Source organism: Coenobita brevimanus, chromosome 33 (genome assembly GCF_032717465.1).
Source record: "Coenobita brevimanus isolate Jiangsu-jjx chromosome 33, ASM3271746v2, whole genome shotgun sequence".
Taxonomy (NCBI): domain Eukaryota; kingdom Metazoa; phylum Arthropoda; class Malacostraca; order Decapoda; family Coenobitidae; genus Coenobita; species Coenobita brevimanus.
The window spans coordinates 596,027-615,369 of NC_136986.1; the positions used below are offsets into that span (position 1 = coordinate 596,027).

Sequence of the window (19,343 nt, forward strand, 5' to 3'; positions counted from 1 at the left end):
GTGAATGGTCAAGGGGTTCCTGGAGAGTGAGAGGTTGTCACCGAAATGATGAGTGATCACTTTCCTTTGGCAATAAGCATACCGCTGGGAAAAAGACAGTTTAACTCCAACAGAAAAAGAATAGTGTTGCCTAAGGAAAAAATAGAGAGGTTTAAAGCTAAAGTAGGTTCTTGGTATTCAAATTATCAGCCAAACTGCATAGACTCCTTCTATGAGGATATGATCCAAATGATCGAGGGCCTATTAGGGAATGGGACTCCATCATACAAAGGGAAAGGAGAGCCAAGAAAGAGAAGGAAATATGGAAATGATAAAATACTTCAAGGCTGGTCAAAAATGTTAAAAACAGGGTATAGAAAATGGGTAAACACGGGCAGGGATAACGCAACTAAAGAAATACTGCTGGAAACGGCAAAACTCTGTGAACGGGCGAGAAAAGAAAAAAGGGGCGAGTACTGGCGTGACTTTGCCAACAAAATTGGGAACACTAAAAACATTAAGGAAGTCTGGAGAGAAGTTAAAAAAGTTAGTGGGAAAATATCAAGCAGTGTGGTTCATCCTAATCCCCAAAACATGGCTAATTACCTTATTAATACATGGGCTTCAGCCTCCAGTGCGGAGAGTCTCCCCCAAGACATAAGAGAGGCAGTCAGGAGTTGGGAGGGGAGTAGACGACACTTTATTCTGAGTGCCTTAAATATGGAAAGTCAAACTTGCGTAGAAATTACACGCAATGAGGTGCTACGAGCAATAAAAAGGGGAAAGTCTACAGCTCCTGGTGAGGATGGAGTTACCTATGAAATACTAAACTGCCTAGCAAGCATGGAAAAAAGTCCCCTTTGGACTTATTCAACATGAGCTTCAGGCTAGGTAGGCTACTCAAAGCATGGAAGCAATCAGTAATAATTCCTATCCCAAAGGCCAATGGGGAATACAGACCAGTATCACTAACATCATGCTTCTGTAAGATGATAGAGTGGATCTTGTTAGAAAGACTCATCTACATTCTAGGAGATGAAATTAGCGATAATCTGCTTGGCTTTGTAAAAGGCAAAGGCACAAGTGATGCAATAGTTGAATGCTTATCAAATGATGCTGACTACTGCCGGGTATTTGTAGATTTAAAAGGGGCATTTGATAAAGCAAATGGAGAGATTATTTTGTATGAGCTAGCCAATAGGGGTGTGTCAGGGAGGCTGCTACATTGGACAGGAGACTACCTACATGGCAGGAGAGCTCAGGTTTCATTTCAGGGAACATTTTCACATATAAATGATCTTGAACTGGGAACACCTCAAGGGGTAGTATTAAGTCCGATGCTTTTCAATGTCTTAATGACCAAAATTACAAAAGAACGTTTTGGACAGGGGATGAAAACACTAATTTATGCTGATGATATTTTGATACAAAGTAGAAATTTTGAAAATACGCAGCCAACACTAAATAAGTTTGAATCGATCACAAAGCAAATAGGGCTTGTAATAAATGAGGATAAAACAAAGTTTCAATGCCGGGCTGTAGGCAGTAAACAGTTGATAATCAATGGGATAAACATTGCGAGAGTGCGAAGCTACAAATACCTAGGAGTATACATATGGTATACAGCAGACATTAATGAGGCTGAGTTAAACCATATCATTACTCAGTGCAGAACACGCATGCAGCTGCTCAAAGCTTTAGCTTGGAGTGGTAGTGGTGCTGGGGTTCCTGTTCTAAGAATGATGTATACTAGTATCATTAGGAGTGTAATTGACTATGCTAGCCCCGTCCTCTCCTGTTTTGGTGAAGAACGCTTGAATAAACTTGAAAAACTTCAAAACCAGGCCATGAGAATCATATTAAACTGTCAGAAAAATGCCATGGTTGATGTCATGAGGCTAGAGCTTACTCTACCCAGCATAAGAAACAGAATAGAGGAAAGGAGTACAGTAGCAGCAATCAAATACATGAGATCAAAGGGAGGGCAGAGTGTTGCTAATAACATTAGAGATGGTATTAAAGAGAAAAATTCACTTAGTTCACCATCCACATGCGCTGCAGCCTTCGCACCATCATACATACTCTTCACAGCATTCAACAACTTCCCATCCTCTCCATATATTCTTAATACTTTCCACAATCCTTGTCTATCCACCCTGTCATATGCTTTCTCCAAATCCATGAAAGCCACATACAACTTCTTTCCCTTCTCTAGAAACTTTTTCACTAAAGATCTAAGAATGAATATCTGATCTACACAACCTCTTCCCTTCCTAAAGCCTCCCTGTTCTTCTCCAACTAATTTCTCTGTTCTTTCTCTAACTCTGTCAATAAGTATCCTACCATACACTTTTCCTATTATACTAAGAAGACAAATGCCCCTATGATTACCACACACTACTTTTTCCCCTATTCCTTTGTACAAGGGAATAATTATACCTGACTTCCAATCCTCCGGGACTCTACCTTCCTCCCAGGCCAATCTGCATATCTTCCACATCCATTCTACTACTATCTCTCCCCCATGCTTCAGCATTTCACCACACACTCCATCAATTCCTGGGGCTTTCCCCGATTTAACTTTCTTCATTGCTTCCACAACTTCTATCCTACTGATTTCTTCCTGTCTTCTCACCTCCCTCCTTCTCCCAGCCACTTATACTTGCATTACTTCCATCCTCTATGTTCAACAATTCCTTAAAGTGTTCTCTCCATCTGCTCACTTTTTCTCCCTTCTCCACTAGTAATCTACCATTTTTATCTTTCATTCCCCTGCTAACTTCACTTCCACCCTGTCTTACTCTTTTCACCTCTTTCCAGAACATTTTCTTACAGTCCCTCCACTTTACACTCAAATTCCTTCCAAATTCCTCATCCATTCTCTTCTTACTCTCTCTTACTAATCTTTTCACTTCTCTCTTTCTTTCTACATATAACTCTCTCTTCCGCCTCTCAACTTCTTCCACGCCCCTATTTCTCATCCATTCATTGTATGCTTTCTTCTTTTGTGCCACAGCCTGTCTCACCTCTTCAGTCCACCACGCTGTTCCTTGCACCCCCCTCCGTCTTCTCTTCCTTCCACACACCACATCACATGCTGCACATATTTCTTCTGTAAATATCCTACAAACACCTTCCACGTCTCCCACCTGCTCCAATTCATATTTGCCCAATCGTTCCTCCACTTCTCTCTTATACTCTGCCTTTTTCTCATCCTCTTGTAACCTTTCCACTCTCCTTGCAACTACTCCTTCCTCTCGTCTTTCCCTTCTTCTATTCCTCCATCTTACTTGAATTCTAATTCTGGCCACCACCAAGTAGTGGTCAGAAAGTCCACTCCCCCCTCTATAAACTCTTGCATCCATTACACATCTTCGCATCCTTTCATCCACACACACATAATCAATCACTGCCTTCCTTTCATTCAGTTCACCACCCACCCTTCTCATCACTCGCCATGTATACCTGTGGATCATTTTATGCCTGAAGAGGGTATTGGCTATCACCAACCCCTCCCAGCACAAATGTCCACTAACGCACTCCCATTCTCATCTATCTCAGCAGGCACACCCCACTCACCAACTATTCCATCCACCTTCACATTCCCAACTTTACCATTCATATCACCAATCAAAAACACTCTCTCATTTCCTTCCAAACTTTTCCATGCACACTTCTACATTTGTCCAGAACTCTTCTCTCACTCTTCTAGCACGATCTTGCGTTGGCGCATACACACACACAATCGCCCACATTTGTATTCCAACTTTCAACTTTACCCACACAATCCTTGACCCAACTGATCCATACTGTCTTATGCTCCTCTTCCATCTTTTACTCACAACTATACATACTCCTTCCTTTGCCCTCTCATTCTCACCTACTCCTGCACATATACCCCATCCATACTCCCATTCTCTCACACTTTCTCCTCTCCATTTTGTTTCAGTTATTCCACATACATCCACTTTCGCACCCTCAAGCACCTGGACAATCTCTCTCTCTTTCACCTCATCATTCGCTCCCCTTACATTCCAAGTTCCAATTACCATGTCCTTTGTCCGGTCTTTGGTCGTCATCGTTTGGTCAGCCCTTGTCCGAGGCTTATTGTTTATTTTTTTTAGTTAGTTGTTTTCCGGGGAGGGGCACTAACCCTCCGCCAACCCTTTTAGTCGCCTTTTACGACAAGCAGAGATACTGGGGGAGTATTCTTGAAAAAAAAACCTACCCCCAGGGGAGGGGGTAAAGACGATATGGGAAATGCAAGTACTATGTTGAACCAAACAAGAGTAGCTGGAGTAGAGAAAACAGCAGAGAGGAATGTCCAGGAAATAAAAAACGTATCGGTAGTAATTAGAGAGTTACAGGAACAAACCCAAGAGCAGGAGAGAGAGATCATAGCTTTATGAAATAAACTGGAAAAAGTTTGCACACGCAGTGTAGAGCAAGAAAGACAAGTCACAGAATTGAAAGTAAGTAACAAATCAGCATCAAATGAAATAAAACAGCTCAAGAGGGGGAATAAGAAGTTAGAAGAAGAAAGAGACAGGATGAAAAGCAAACTAGACGGGTATGAATCCAAATCACGAATACAGGACAAGCACATTAAAGAAATCAAGGAGCAACATAAGGGGTGGAAGAAAATTCAGGAAGAGGGAAATGTAAATTTGAAAGAGATTATAGAACAACAAAGCAAGGAAAAGGTGGAGAGGGAAGTGGTTAGGATGCTGAGAAGACGAGAATCTTTAGTTAGGGATGTAGCAGATAAGAAAAAATGTGTACCGGTAATAATTTCAGGAGTTAAAGAAAAACTTATGACAATAAGATCAGAAAGAGAAAGAGAAGAACTGAATAAGATTAAAGAAATAATATCAGTAGTCATGGAGGAAAACAACGAAGTTCAAGAAGAGATTAAAGAGATGTTTAGGTTAGGAAAGTACGAGGAAGGAGGGGGAAGGCCATTGAAGGTTAAGTAAGTCTCAGGCAACAGTAAATGAAATTATCAGTAGAACATGGAAATTATCAGACAAGGAAGGGTTCTAAAATGTTTGGATAAGGAGAGATGCAAATAAGGAAGAAAGAGCTAAAATAAAGGAGTTAGTAAAGGAAAACAAAGGTAAAAAACGAACAGAGAACGGAGGAAGTGAAGACTGTTTTACTGGAGAGTCATGGATCAGAAAATAAGGAAGTGGTACCGGTGGAGAGAAGGAGAAAAGAGGGTATAAAAAACATCAAAAATAATTGGAAAGTGGCATATACTAATGCTGATGGTTTAATATCGGCAAGGCTAGAAATCAACGATTATTTGAGCATACATGAACCTGATGTTATGTGCTTTGTAGAGACCAAATTAAGAGAACATATTGACGTTCATATGGGAGATGGTAAATACAAACTGTGGAGAAGAGACAGAAAAGAAAAAATGGGAGGAGAGGTGATGATAGCAATGAAGAACAACATAAATGTAGATGCCGTGGAAATGGGAGAAGGCAGGGCCGAAGTGATAAATATGAAATTAGAAACTGGAGAGAATAGCAAGAGAGATATGGCAGTAGTGTATGTTCCCCCTAAGACAAGAGCATGGAGTGATGATGAATACCAGGAAATGTTGTCAGACATGGCTAGCTATTTACAGAAAATGATTGAGAAAAGTAACAATATAATTTTAACGGGTGACTTCAACTGTAAAGAGGTGAACTGGGAGGAATGGGACTCAGGAGGCAGTGAAGATTCGTGGGGTACTATATTACTAAATATGACAATGAACAATGTGATGACGCAAAGGGTCAAAGAAGAGACACGGTTCCAAGGTGAGGACACACCAGCAAGATTAGATTTGCTGTTTACCAAAGAACCTGATGTAACAGAGTCTTCGAAATATCTGTGTCCTATAGGAAAAAGTGATCGTGTGGTCATTAAGTTCTAGAGCCAAGAGACGAGCTTTATAGGCAGGGAAGATACAACTTTGGGAAAGCAAACTTTACAGGATTGAGAAAATTTTTCGAAAATACAGATTTGAGAAAATTCAGAGAAACAAGAGAGATACAGAGGAAGTGGGATATTTTTCTATCCTTCTATAATTTGGGAGTGGAAAAATTTGTGCCAAGAGTAAGGGAGAAAGAAAACAGAAAAAAGGAGTGGTTTAATAGAAGGTGTATGATAGCAAAAAAAAGAGAGAGACACGGCATGGTACAACTGGAGAAAGAGAGGTAACAACACAACAAAGGAAGAATATAAGAGAACAAGAAATGATTACACAAGAATACGTAGAGAGGAAGAAAGGAATTTTGAAAAAGGTATAATAGACAAACATAAGGATGAACCCAAACTGTTTTGTAGATTTGTCAATGGCAAACTGAAAGAAAAGGAAGGACTCACCAAACTGAAAGTAGAAGGAGAGGTCTATAAAGATGCAGCAATGCAAGCAGAAATAGTGAACAAACATTACCAGTCAGTTTTCACTAATGAAAGTGAGTTTGTGGAAGAGAAGGGAGTGACTAGAAATGTAGTGATAAAAGATATAAAAGTGGAAGTACAGGAAGTGTATGAATTACTGGAAACTCAAGATGTGAGGAAAGCCCCAGGACCAGACGGAATCTCTAATTGGGTACTGTAGGAATGCAGAAAACAACTGGCAGATAAGATTCACAGTTAATTGTGTGTTCTCTGAAAGAGAGGAAAGTGCCTCAAGAATGGAAGAGGGCAGACCAGTGTCCCTAACCAGCATGGTCGCAAAATTGTGCGAGAGAATTCTGAAAGACAGATGGATAAAATATCTGGAAGAGATGAATATTTTGGCTGAAAGTCAGTTTGGATTCAGAAGTGGAAGCTCACGTGTTTCCAACTTGTTGAGTTTTTACTCAAGAGCGATTGACGTGCTACAGGAAAGAGATGGTTGGGTGGATTGTGTGTACAGTATTTAGATTTGGAGAAGGCCTTCGACAAGGTACCTCATAAGAGACTAATGTGGAAACTAGAGCATATAGGAGGACTGAAGGGGAACCTCCTGGAATGGATGAGAGACTTTTTGAGAGAGAGACAAATGATGACAGTAATAAAGGATAGGATGTCTGGATGGAGGGAAGTAACAAGTGGAGTCCCACAGGGCTCGGTGTTGGCGCCAGTAATGTTCCTGATTTATGTAAATGATATGGTAGATGGAGTGAACAGTTATGCAAGTCTGTTTGCTGATGATGAAGATCTTGAGGAAGGTAGAGGTTGAGGGGGATTGTAAAATGTTGCAGGAGGATCTGGATAGGATACACGATTAGAGCCGGATGTGGGAAATGACATTTAATGAAAAGAAATGTAAAATATTGGAAATGGGTAAAAGTACCAAGAGGCCATCACTGAATTATTTGATGGGTAATGAACCAATTACAAAAGTGAGAGAAGAGAAAGATTTGGAAGTGCTGGTCCAGGACAATTTGTCACCTGAAAAACATATTAACAAGGCAGTTAGAGAGATGTATAAACTCTTGACTAATATAAGAGTTGCTTTTCATTTTATGGATGAGGAGATGATGAAAAAATTGATAGTGGCCATGATTCGCCCCAGGTTAGAATATGCAGCAGTAGTGTGGTCCCCACACAAAAAGAAAGATATAAACAAGATTGAGAGAGTACAAAGAACAGAAACCAAAATGGTCCCCAATCTGGCAGATCTGTCGTATAGAGAGGTTGGAAAAGCTGGATTTGCCTTCCCTAGAAGAAAGGAGAAAGAGACGAGACATGATTGCAGTGTTCAGGACCATGGTGGGAGTAGATGAAATTGACAAAGAAGAACTGTTTTTATGTGACAAGAGAATAACAAGAGGACACGGAATGAAACTGAAGAAACCAAGCTGCTTGAAGGATATTAAGAAATATAGTTTTCCTTATAGATGTATAGACCTGTGGAATAGCCTGGACAAAGAGATCGTCCAGTCTAAAAACTTAAACGAGTTTAAAGCTAAATTTGACTTACTGAGAAACAGAGTCGGGACCCCACGAGCGTAGCTCATTTCCTGTACATCACAATTAGGTAAATACAATTAGGTAAATACACACACACACACACACACACACACACACACACACACACACACACAAAATCCTTGGTGTAACATACAATATATACATCAATGTCATTTAAACAACACATCACAAACATTAAAAATAAAATAACACCAAGACTCAGTGCCTTGAGGTCACTTGCCCATATAACATTCGGACACAACAAAGAAACCACCACCACAGTATACAAACAAATTCTGTGATGAATTATGCAAGCCCTGCTTGGGCTCCTAACCTCACTAAAACACACTACAACACTCTACAGACCATACAGAACAAGATCCTAAAAATAATCACAGGCTGCACAGCTACTACACCCACAGACCACCTACATCAAGAAACCAAAGTCCTCAAAGTCAGGGATCAACTAGACATGAAAGGCACCCAAATTCTTGCTGCAGCCTCCACAAACCCACAGCATCCACTACACTACATGGCAGCACATCCACACACACCAAGGAACATCAAAACAACACCCAGCACACAATATCATACACAAATACTGTCATCTTTTCCCCCCTCAGACCAGCTTCCAGAGGCATATCCATACTCAAATCACTCACCGCTCCATTCAGTCACTTAAAGACAACACACAGTTGCATGCACAGCCTCCTGATATCCACCCTTCTGAATCCTATCTCACTCGTGAGGACAGGGTCCACCTGGCCAGGATGAGATGTGGGCATCATCCAGCCCTCTTAAATTACCAGAAAAGGCTGGATGACTACATCACTGATGCCTGTCCAGGATGTAACACCGCATCCCATACTATTAAGCACATTATGGAAGACTGCGTTGCACACAATCACCAACGCCAACAACACAACATACACTCCTCGAGCGCTCTGTGGGAAAGCCCGGTCTCTGGGGGACTCGGGGCTGTTCGGCCAGAATGCCTAGGAAACGATTACTGCTACTACTACTGGACACGTCAGTGTATTCTGTGTCAAAGCAATGGGAAAGTTACTGATTTAACAAATACTAACATAACCAAACCAAACCTATTCCAACCTAATTTCACTTGCATTTGACAAACAGCTTTCAAATTCAAAAATGCTCATTAAGAACGTTAAATATGGCCGGCTAATGGCAGACGTCGGTGGTATATTTACGCATTCTAAATCCTCATTTATAGCTTTCAAAGGTAAGCTTATAAAAATCTTAAGTACTGGTAGCTGTGGTAATCCAGGATTAATAACAAGTAAGCTATGAAAGACTCATTTCAATAGAAAATATGGAAAGGCCATGCCTGTTTGGTGAAGAATTAATAAACTGATTTGGTAAGGAGCTTCTGCTGCCTCAAATAACGTGTATGTTTACCCAAGAGTTGGCAGCAGAGCATAGCTAAAAATGGGGAAACAGATTTAACAAGAAACATTTATTTACCACCCCAGAAATAATCAGAAAAATATAAATGACTACCAGGAAGTAGAAGTAATTTAAACAAAATGCCTCAACTGCTTAAAGTAAAGCGTATGTCTACCTCAGAGCCAATAGGTGCTACTTTGGTCACGGAATTTAAAGGAATTGTTGCGTAATTACTAAAACATAGTAACCACAGTTATGCTTTATTTGAGGCAGTAGAAGCACTTTACCAAATCAGTTCTTCTTCCTGATAGTCTGCTATATTTTTCTTACTATTTCTGGGGTGGTAAATAATATTTCATGTGAAATTTGTTTCCCCTGATGTTTTTAGCTGTTCCACTGTCTCAACTCGTTTGACTGGTCAGATATTATGGCTGACGGACTGTCCTAACCTAAGTGTTTAACTGAATCTAACCCAACACTGCTTAACTGTACGGTAACTAATAATTAATCTAACCTCAAATAACCTAACCCAACCTAACCTAACCTAATCTGGTATCCAGCTGGGAAGTTGGGAAACAAAAGGACAATATTAAGTGTCTGCCCCTCTCCCGGTGATGACTCAAGGTGCCTGGAACCACTGTCTGACACTCTTCTTCTTCATTTCTGCAACATTCGCGGCCTTTCCTCTAACTTTCGCTCTGTTGAGCACCACCTCTCCTCCTCTAAACCTCACCTTCTTTTTCTAACTGAGACTCAGCTGTCTGAGGCAACTGACAGCAAACCTTTTTCTGTATCCTCCTACTTTCTCTATACTCATTTCAAAGCCAAAGGTGGCTGTTCTGTATATATACGCAACGACTTATCTTGCTCTCGTGTTCCTGAACTCGATTCTTCTGAATTCTCTACACTCTGGCTTTGGCTTTCCTGACATTCTCTGACTAAATATATCTGTGCTGTTTACTTATCCCCTAATTCTACTGACTATCAAAAATTCTTTGACTATCTTACTTCTACGATGGAACACATCCTATCCATTTCTCCTGTCTTTAAAATCTCCATTTTAGGAGATTTCAATGTTCACCACCACCTTTGGCTCTCCTCTCCTTTCACTGATCCACCTGGTGAACAAGCCTATATCTTTTCTATCCTTAATGACCTAGAGCAGCTTTTACAGCACCCTACCCGTATCCCAGTCAGCCTTGGAGAGAGCTCCAACATACTTGACCTCTTCCTTACAACTAATCCTTCTGCTTATACTGATAATCTTTTCTCTCCCTTGGGCTCCTCCGATCACAACCTTATCACATTAACCTGTCCTATCACTCCGGTACGGCCTGTGGACCCTCCAGGGAAACGTCGTCTGTGGCATTTTGGAGCCGCGGATTGGGAAGCCCTCAGGCAGTACTTCTTTGATTTTCCCTGGAAAGATTATTGCTTCCATGGCCGGAAGCCATCTGAGTGTGCCTTGTGCATTATAGAGGTTATTCTCTCAGGCATGGAAGCATACATTCCTTTCTCATATCCTTTGTCTAACGCAAGAAAGCCTTGGTTTAATCACGCTTGTTCTAATGCTGTCTGCACAAGGAGAGGGCTTACAAAAGGTACCAGAGCTAACCCACCCCTGAATCATATCATCTTTACGTTTCTGCCCAGAATCGTGCTAAGTCTGTTCTTCGCTCTGCTAAAAATAATTTCATCCGTACTAAATGCTCTCAACTCTCCAACTCGAATTCTTCCTGCTCCTTTTGGCACCTTGCCAAAAACTTTCTAACAACTTTACCTCATCATCCTTCCCTCCTCTTTTCAACTCTGATGGTTCTGTAGCTATTTCTTCTACTGATAAAGCAGATCTCTTCGCACAGACTTTCTCCTCCAATTCCACCTTAGACGATTCCGGTGCTGTTCCTCCATCACTTCCCGCCTCTGACTTCCTCATGCCTGACATTAAAATTTCTTTAGCTGATGTATTTTCTGCCATCACTGGCCTCAATACTAACAAGGCATATGGACCTGATGGAGTCCCTCCTGTTGTTCTCAAGAACTGAGCTTCTGTGCTTACACCCTGCCTAGGCAAACTCTTTCACCTTTGTCTGTCAACTTGTACCTTTCCTTCTTGCTGGAAGTTTGCTCTCATTCAGCCAGTCCCAAAGAAGGGTGACCACTCCCAACCTTCCAACTATCATTCAATTGCTTTAACATCCTGTATTTCAAAAGTTTTCGAGTCAATTCTCAATAGAAAAATTTTAAGGCATCTTTCCTATCACAACCTTCTTTCTGATCGTCAGTAGGGGTTCCATCAGGGAGGCTCCACTGGCGATCTTCTCACCTACCATTCAGACTCCTGGTCATCCTTCTTTCAGGACTTTGGCGAAAGCTTTGCCATTGCACTTGACATCTCAAAGGCTTTCGATCGAGTCTGGCATAAATCTTTAATTTCCAAACTGACCTCTTACGGTTTCCATCCTTCTATCTGTGCCTTTATCGCTAGCTTCCTTTCTGGTCGTTCTATAGCTGCTGTTGTAGACGGCCATTGTTCTTCTCCTAGATCTATGAACAGTGGTGTTCCTCAGGGCTCTGTCCTATCACCAACTGTCTCCCTTTTATTCATCAATGACCTTCTAAGTTGTACATCTAACCTTATCCACTCAGATGCTGATGACTCCACCCTTCACCTTTCCATTCGGTTCCCGCAACGCCCATCTCAGCAGTTACTTCAACAAACAAGAGATGAGGCTATGGCACACCTAATGTCTGACTTGGCTCATATCTCTGACTGGGGTAAAAATAATCTTGTTGTTTTTAACCTGCGGCGTCCCGTCGACGTTCTTTAACGTCCTCACGTTTTGTCACTGCCAATCCCGTCGCCGTACTTTAACGCGCCGTAATTGCAAAGTCCATAATTTGCACAATTTTCAAAATTCGTGCGAGATTTTTGATTCGCCCACCTAGGCAAGCCTCCCCTACCTGCCACCAGGCGGGCAGCCTCCCAGACCCCGCGTGACCCGCACGCGCCCTTGTCTCAGTCACTCACCTGTGAGCAGTGACCCAGGTCAGACATGGCGCGTAAACGTCTCTCTGAGGATGAGATACAATCCGCCCTGGATGCCTTCACTGGAGATAGTGATTCTCCACTTGATGACGATGTGGAGGATCGTGATTATGTGCAGCCTGAGGAGGAAATAACCAGCAGTGATGAGGAGGTCCCTTCGCCGCGGAAAAAGCGGTATGTTACATATCGTAAGGCGAGGGAAGGCCAGCCTGGACCCCACACATGCGCACAGACCTCTCTCCAGCCCCTAGAGAGAGATTCTGATGAGGACGAGGACGAGGACGGTGGTGTAGGACATGATGTTGCCTCGTGGTTGGGGAGGGAGAAAATTTCACCTCGAGGATCAGAAGGTGCGGCGAGAAGGCAAATCAGGTATGGTCCTTCTTTATTGTCTGGGGAAGGCGAAAGTGGTGTGGCGGAAGTGAGGGGTGAAAGGGAAAGTGGTGTGGCGGAAGTGCGGGGTGAAAGGGAAAGTGGTGCGGCGGGAGTGAGCGGTGAAAGGGAAAGTGGTGTGAGGGAGGCAGCACGAGCACGTGGTGTACGTGGGCATAGGGGAGGCGAGGTGGAGCCGCTCCCCAGCACGTCTTTCGCCCCACAATATTCCCTCTCTTCCTCCCCACAGCCCCAGGATGTGGGGAAAGGAAGGAAAGGGAAGGGAAAGGGGAAAGGAAAACGGAGAGGGAAGAGAAGTGCGAGTGATGAAGGGCGCCGCTCTCCACCTCTCCCACCACCCTCCCCTCCCCACCCTGATGAAGGCGACGATGGGGACAAGGCTGGAGACGGTAGTGTGCCGTGGAACTGGGAAGATGGGAGTATTTACTCCTATCATTCACCCTTTCACTGAGGAGTGGCGGTCTGGTTGCACAGCTCGAGGTGTGCATGCGGGCTCCACTAGGGTGGATTTCTTCCACCTGTTCTTTGGGGAGGTGTTCGTGGGCCGCATAGTGGAGCAGACGAACCTCTTTGCAAGAAGCCAGCGCTGTGAATGTGAACGTCTGGGTACAACCAGCAGGCACTCCCAGCAATATGACTATCCTGTAACCCTTGCTGAGATGTTCTTATTTTTTGCCCTGGTTCTCTTGATGGGTGTTGTCAGGAAAAATCAAATACCGGCATACTGGACCACTGACCCAATGACCAGCACACCTTTCTTTGGAAAGGTAATGGGTCGTAATAGATTTCAGCAGATTCTCGGCCGCCTCCACTTTTTTGATGCAGACGATCCAGCTAATGCAAATAACACTGATAAAATGAGGAGAATTAGGCTTGTTTTTGATCACCTACGGGAAATGTTCCGCTCCTCATTTTATCCTTACAGAGACCTCGTCATAGACGAGAGTCTTGTGTTGTGGAGAGGCAATATTTCCTTTCGCCAGTACATACCCAGCAAGAGACACCAATTCGGGTTCAAGATCTTTGTTATGTGTGACTGTAAGACTGGTTACGTGCAAGACATAGTCTTGTATACGGGCGCACAGACAGACATAACAGAAGATCGTAGTATTGGACTCTCAGGGGCCGTGGTGAAGACAATGATAGAGGAGTACCTTCACTGTGGTCATGTGTTGTACCTGGACAACTGGTACACTAGACCTCTTCTCGCTCGGTTCCTCCACCAACACGACACCGGAGTCTGTGGTACAGGAAAGAGAAACCGTCGCCATATGGTCAAGGTAGGGAGGAAACTTGACAAGAACGAGGTGGTTTTCTTCCAGGCAAATAACATCCTTGCCACCCTGTGGAACACAACAGGGAAGTTTGCCTCCTGTCGACGGTACACAGCCCCCTGATGCACCGCACAGACTCCGTTGATCACCATAGCGAGAGGAGGCGCCACATCTGGAAACCTGAGTCGGTACTTGACTATAATCTCAACATGAGGCAAGTGGATCAGTCAGACTCCATGATTTCCAGTGTGGACTGTGCCAGGACCACGATGAAGTGGTACAAAAAGCTCTTCTTCCACTTGCTCGACACCACAGTCCTCAACGCACACTACCTCCATGCCATGACAATGGGAATCTCTGAGACCTTTGAGGGGTTTGTGAGGGAGCTGTCTCATAAAATTATCGCCAGGTACGCACAGGACAGGCCCACACACGGCACACGCACCCCCATGGCTGCCCAGACTCCCCTACGCCTCGCAGGACGCCACTACCCAAGCACTATCCCTTCCCAACCAAACCGTCGTAAACCCCAGCGTCGCTGCCATGTATGCAAGCACTTGACAGTAAGACCAGCCACTCAGAGAGAAGACACAAGGTACGAATGTGCAGAGTGCAATGTTGCGTTGTGCCTTCAGCCCTGTTTCAAAGAGTATCATAACTACTGTACCTACGTTCCTGATACTGTGTGGGATGGCGATATGACGCTCAGTATAATGGTAAGGCCAGTAAGTATGTGATAAGATTTATATAAAGTTGAAATGTGGGTAATGTTTGTGGTAAAATATTATATAAGTTGAGAAATAGTGTAAGCTGAAAGAAGTGATATCACAACTACACCCACTGTGTAAATCTGCGAAAATGACGCTCAGTATAACAGTCTGGTCTGTAAATATGTGATAACAATGATATAAAGTGGAAACAGGTGTAATGTTAGTAAGAAAGTAATGTATAAATTTAAAAATTGTGTAAGTTGTAACAACTGATATCACGAGTACACCCATTGTGTAAATCTGCGAAAATATTACGCTCAGTAGAACAGTCGGGTCTGTAAATATGTGATAGCAATGATATAAAGTGGAAAATGGTGTAATGTTAATGGGAACGTAATTTATAAGTTGAATACTAGTGTAAGCTGAAACAAATGATATCGCGATAACACTCACTGTGAAAATATGTGATAATATGACGCTCAGTAGAATAGTAAGGTCTCCAATTATGTGATAGCAATGATATAAAGTGGAAACATGTGTAATGTTAGTGAAGAAGTATTATATAAGTAGAAAAATAGGTTGTAAGTTGAAATAATAGTCATAGCGACTTCACCCGCTGTGTTATTATGCACTATTATTACACTAAATATTATCATATGGCCTGAAACTATCTGAAAACAGTTCTCTAAGGTGAAAAAGGGTATAATGTTATTGGAAAAGTATTATGTAGGTTGAAAAAACACAATGCGAGTTGAAACAACAGTAACAGCGAGTTCACTCACTACGTAAATATGCGCTAACATTAAACTAAATGTTATCAAAAGGCCAGTGAATAAGTAAAAACAGTTCTCTAAAGAGGAAAATGGTATAATGTTATTGGAGATGTATTATATAAGTTGAAAAAATGATATGTATGATGAATCAGCAATGTTAGCAATTCATCGGTGAACAGTTTGGGCGATTTCGCTAGGTTCGCCCGATGGAACAATGCTTATTTCGCCTCTATTTTTGTATAAAATCCAATTTACTCTTGTACCACATGTTTTTTTGTTTCTAATAAATACATATCTACCTACTTTTATTGGTTTCCCAGACTTACAATACCATAGAAAATGTGAGAGCCACAGACCACCTCCACAGAACACGGTACCAAGTGTAACGAAGGTATAACTGTTTAGGCCACTTATGGACCCCAGTGAACAATTTCTTTGTGACTGACCATTGTTTCTCACCAAAAGCGGAAGTTTGAGCCAAAAAAATTTTGGTTCAAAAATGGTCGGGATTGGGGGGGTGTCAGTGGTGGAAAAGTGGTCAGGACGGGGCGGGTTAATGCATCTATGACTCAGTTCTTACACCTGTCAACCCGTCAAAATCTTCCACAGGTATACCCACTTATGTTTCATAATATTCAGCTTAATCCTGCATCATCCTTGAACATGCTTGGCGTTTCATTTACTCGGGACTTATCTTCGAAAGATCATATTACATCTCTTGTAAAATCTGCTTCCAAGAGATTGGGTGTGCTAAGCCGACTACGTTCTTTCTTTACCCCTGCATAATTGTTGACTCTATACAGGGGTTTTATCCACCCCTGTGTGGAGTACAACTCTCATGTGTAGGGAGGCTTCCCACATACAGCTCTTCTCAATAGAGTGGAGTCAAAGGCTTTTCGTCTCATTAACTCTCCTCCTCTTACTGACTCCCTTCAACCTCTGTCTCTTCGCCGCACTGTTGCATCTTTATCTCTTTTCTGTTGCTACTTCAATGGTCACTGCTCCTCTGAACTGTCTGCATGCATTCCTCCACATCTGTGATGGGTGCATAGCACCCGTCTAGCAGCAAACTCTCATCCCTTTTCTGTTCAACTCTCTAATGCAAGAGTTAACCGTTACTCCCAGTCCTTCATTTATGCAACAAGTCAACTCTGGAACTGCCTCCCTCTGTCTGTATTTCCTGCTGCCTATGATCTCCAGTCTTTCAAATGCAGTGTGTCCAGGCATCTCGAAATGAATGGATCTTGAATTTGGCTCTCTCTTGTATTTTGTTTTTCTCCTGGAGGGAACTGTTATTGTGGGCTCATGGCCTTTGGTTCCTTCTTCCTTGCATAAAAAAGAAAAAAATCAGACCCAGTTGTCTGGGCTGAAGAGAAACAACCTACACAATAAATAGAGCAGGAACATTCAAGTGAAAGCTGTCGCAAATGCATTAGTTGGGAAATTGAAGAATTAATTTTAATATCTCACTTCTGGCTTACCTTGCTCATTTTGGCCATGTTTCCCATTCTTTACCCTTCAGGAATGAGACCGCCTCTGTTTTGAATGAACCAATCAATTTCAAAGCAGACAGTGACGTCATGCCTCAGACATGCACGAGCCAATCAGATTCAAAGGAAGACATGTGGGATTCAATCACATTCAAGGGAGACGCCCACACAGCTCAGTCATTGATATGACGTTTCCCTCGTCAGCCGCGTTATGTGTGGGCTGTGAATATCTTCCCTACGATATCATTAAGGCGTGTTACAAGGATAATCAAGCCAGCATCGAGTTGTTAGTGAATGACGGTGTCCTTCCAGCCATACCAAACTGTCCTCTTTGCAGAAAAAAGTGCTTGATTAACGAGACAAATCATCTATTTTATTGCTCGGGTACGTAAGTTATCCCCAAGACAAAGAAGTGTCATCGCTGCAATTACAATATAACACAGTACTGTACAAGGGCACCTTCCTCTCCAGGACTCAACTGCAGCCTTGGCAAGTCATCTGCTTCATAAACGAATGGCTGGACAAGTCCTGGTGTCACCATAGGACAATACAAAATCTTCAAATTAGCCTCCTAACAAGTATTGACTGGATATCATTTTGCTCTGAAGTCACCCAGCATTGGTTTTCTAATCAAGAACCTGATGTCAAAATTGAAGTGAACAAAACACCGGTAGCCAGGAGAAAATACAACCATGGACGAAATATCCAACAAATATGGCTGTTTGGTGGCACTGAATGGGACATGAAAAGAAGATTCATAGTGCCTCTTTTTACGGATGACAGCACCGTGCTTCCCAGGAATAAGGACACCTTAATTCCTATCACCCAAAAATTCATCAAGCCTGGGTCGGTCATCTACAGCGACTGTTGGAAGGCCTACAATACTCCAGAGGACGAAGGTTTCATCCATCTGTCCATAAATCACGGCCTCAACTTCGTAAATCCTGATAATCACGACATTCACACACAATATATTGAGAGGCTGTGGCTGGATGTGAAACAATACATCATGAGGCCTGGCATCAGAGCAAAATATCTAACTCAGCACCTCGGGAGGTATTTATTTCATAAGGAGCAAGAGGGGTTGGAATTCCATGCCTTCCTCATCGACACAGCAATATTGTATCCTCCCAACTCCAGTCCACTGCCTCCCTGGTGCCGTGGCTGTGCTATACCACACGTAACAAACAAACGAGAAGACAACAACAATGATGAGCTTGATCTGGACGACCCTCCTACACAATAAGGTATTGTGGGTTGGGTTAGGTTAGGTTAGGTTAGGTTAGCCTAGCCTAATTTCCACTAGTCTTTTATATCATTTTTTCGAGATTTTTTGGTGGTTTTCATTGTTTTGGTATGCTGAAACAAGCTGCAAGTTGGTTTTTAATCATTACCCAAAAATCGCTGGATAAGGGGTAAAAACCAATTTGCAACAGGTTTCAACAACAGAAACAACCAATAAACTAAACTAAAAAAAAAAATTAAATAAAAAACTAGTGAAATGGAGTAATGGTAGACAATACTGACCAAACAAAGTCCATCTTTCAGTATGATGAGGTAGATTTCTTTCACCATGACGTAAACAAACAATCATAGGCCAGCTTAAGGAACGTGATGATAAAAACAGTAGGAAATTTTTCATCAGGAAAAGGTAAGTTACCACACTGAAAAAAAAAAAAAAAAAGTTATATGAATGGAGTTGGTAAGGTCCTGCTACTGCCTCAAATAAAGCTTATGTTTACCCTAAAACACAAACAAAACGTGCAAATAACTTGGAATGATCATTCAAACGAAGCTGAAAAGATTACTGTAATAATTTCTAAATTAGCAAATCAGACTTCGATAACACAGTAGCATACCGGTGGTGACTATCCCTGAATGCCAGAGTGGAACCCCTGCCACACGATCGTCCTGACGGGGAAAATACCAACCAAGTAGGTAAGTACACCTCACCAATGATTGGACGCTTGCTGGCAGCCAGCAGACGCCACAACAATGACAACAATCACACATCACCAACGCTGTTTCCGCCATCTTTCCACTCCACCAAATATTACTGTATTATATTTTCGGAACCTGGCAAAGTTCCGTATATTTCTAAGTGCCCTAATAATATTTATAAACTTGTACATTAAAGAGTTCAGACATTGTTTTACAAATGTTCTGCATAATAAAAATACGGGATTAATCGATCAGAAAGACGGCTACCATGTTGCTTCAAGATATGAATGTTGCCTTTTAGTTAGGACAAATCAATGATGTGTTATCCGCATGACAGTACTGTATTCAGTTCCAGTTCCATTCCCCTAAAT

The 19,343-nt window shown here is 42.3% G+C and overlaps 1 long non-coding RNA gene across 1 annotated transcript in view; it reads right to left on the minus strand.

Moving 5' to 3' along the window:
• The window catches only part of LOC145395775 (uncharacterized), a 34,154-nt gene extending 15,165 nt beyond the window's left edge, over positions 1-18,989 (minus strand). The window contains exon 1 of the long non-coding RNA XR_013896667.1: positions 18,891-18,989. This is a non-coding gene — a long non-coding RNA (uncharacterized LOC145395775). The remainder of the gene's footprint in view (positions 1-18,890) is intronic.
• Between the last annotated feature and the right edge of the window lie 354 nt (positions 18,990-19,343).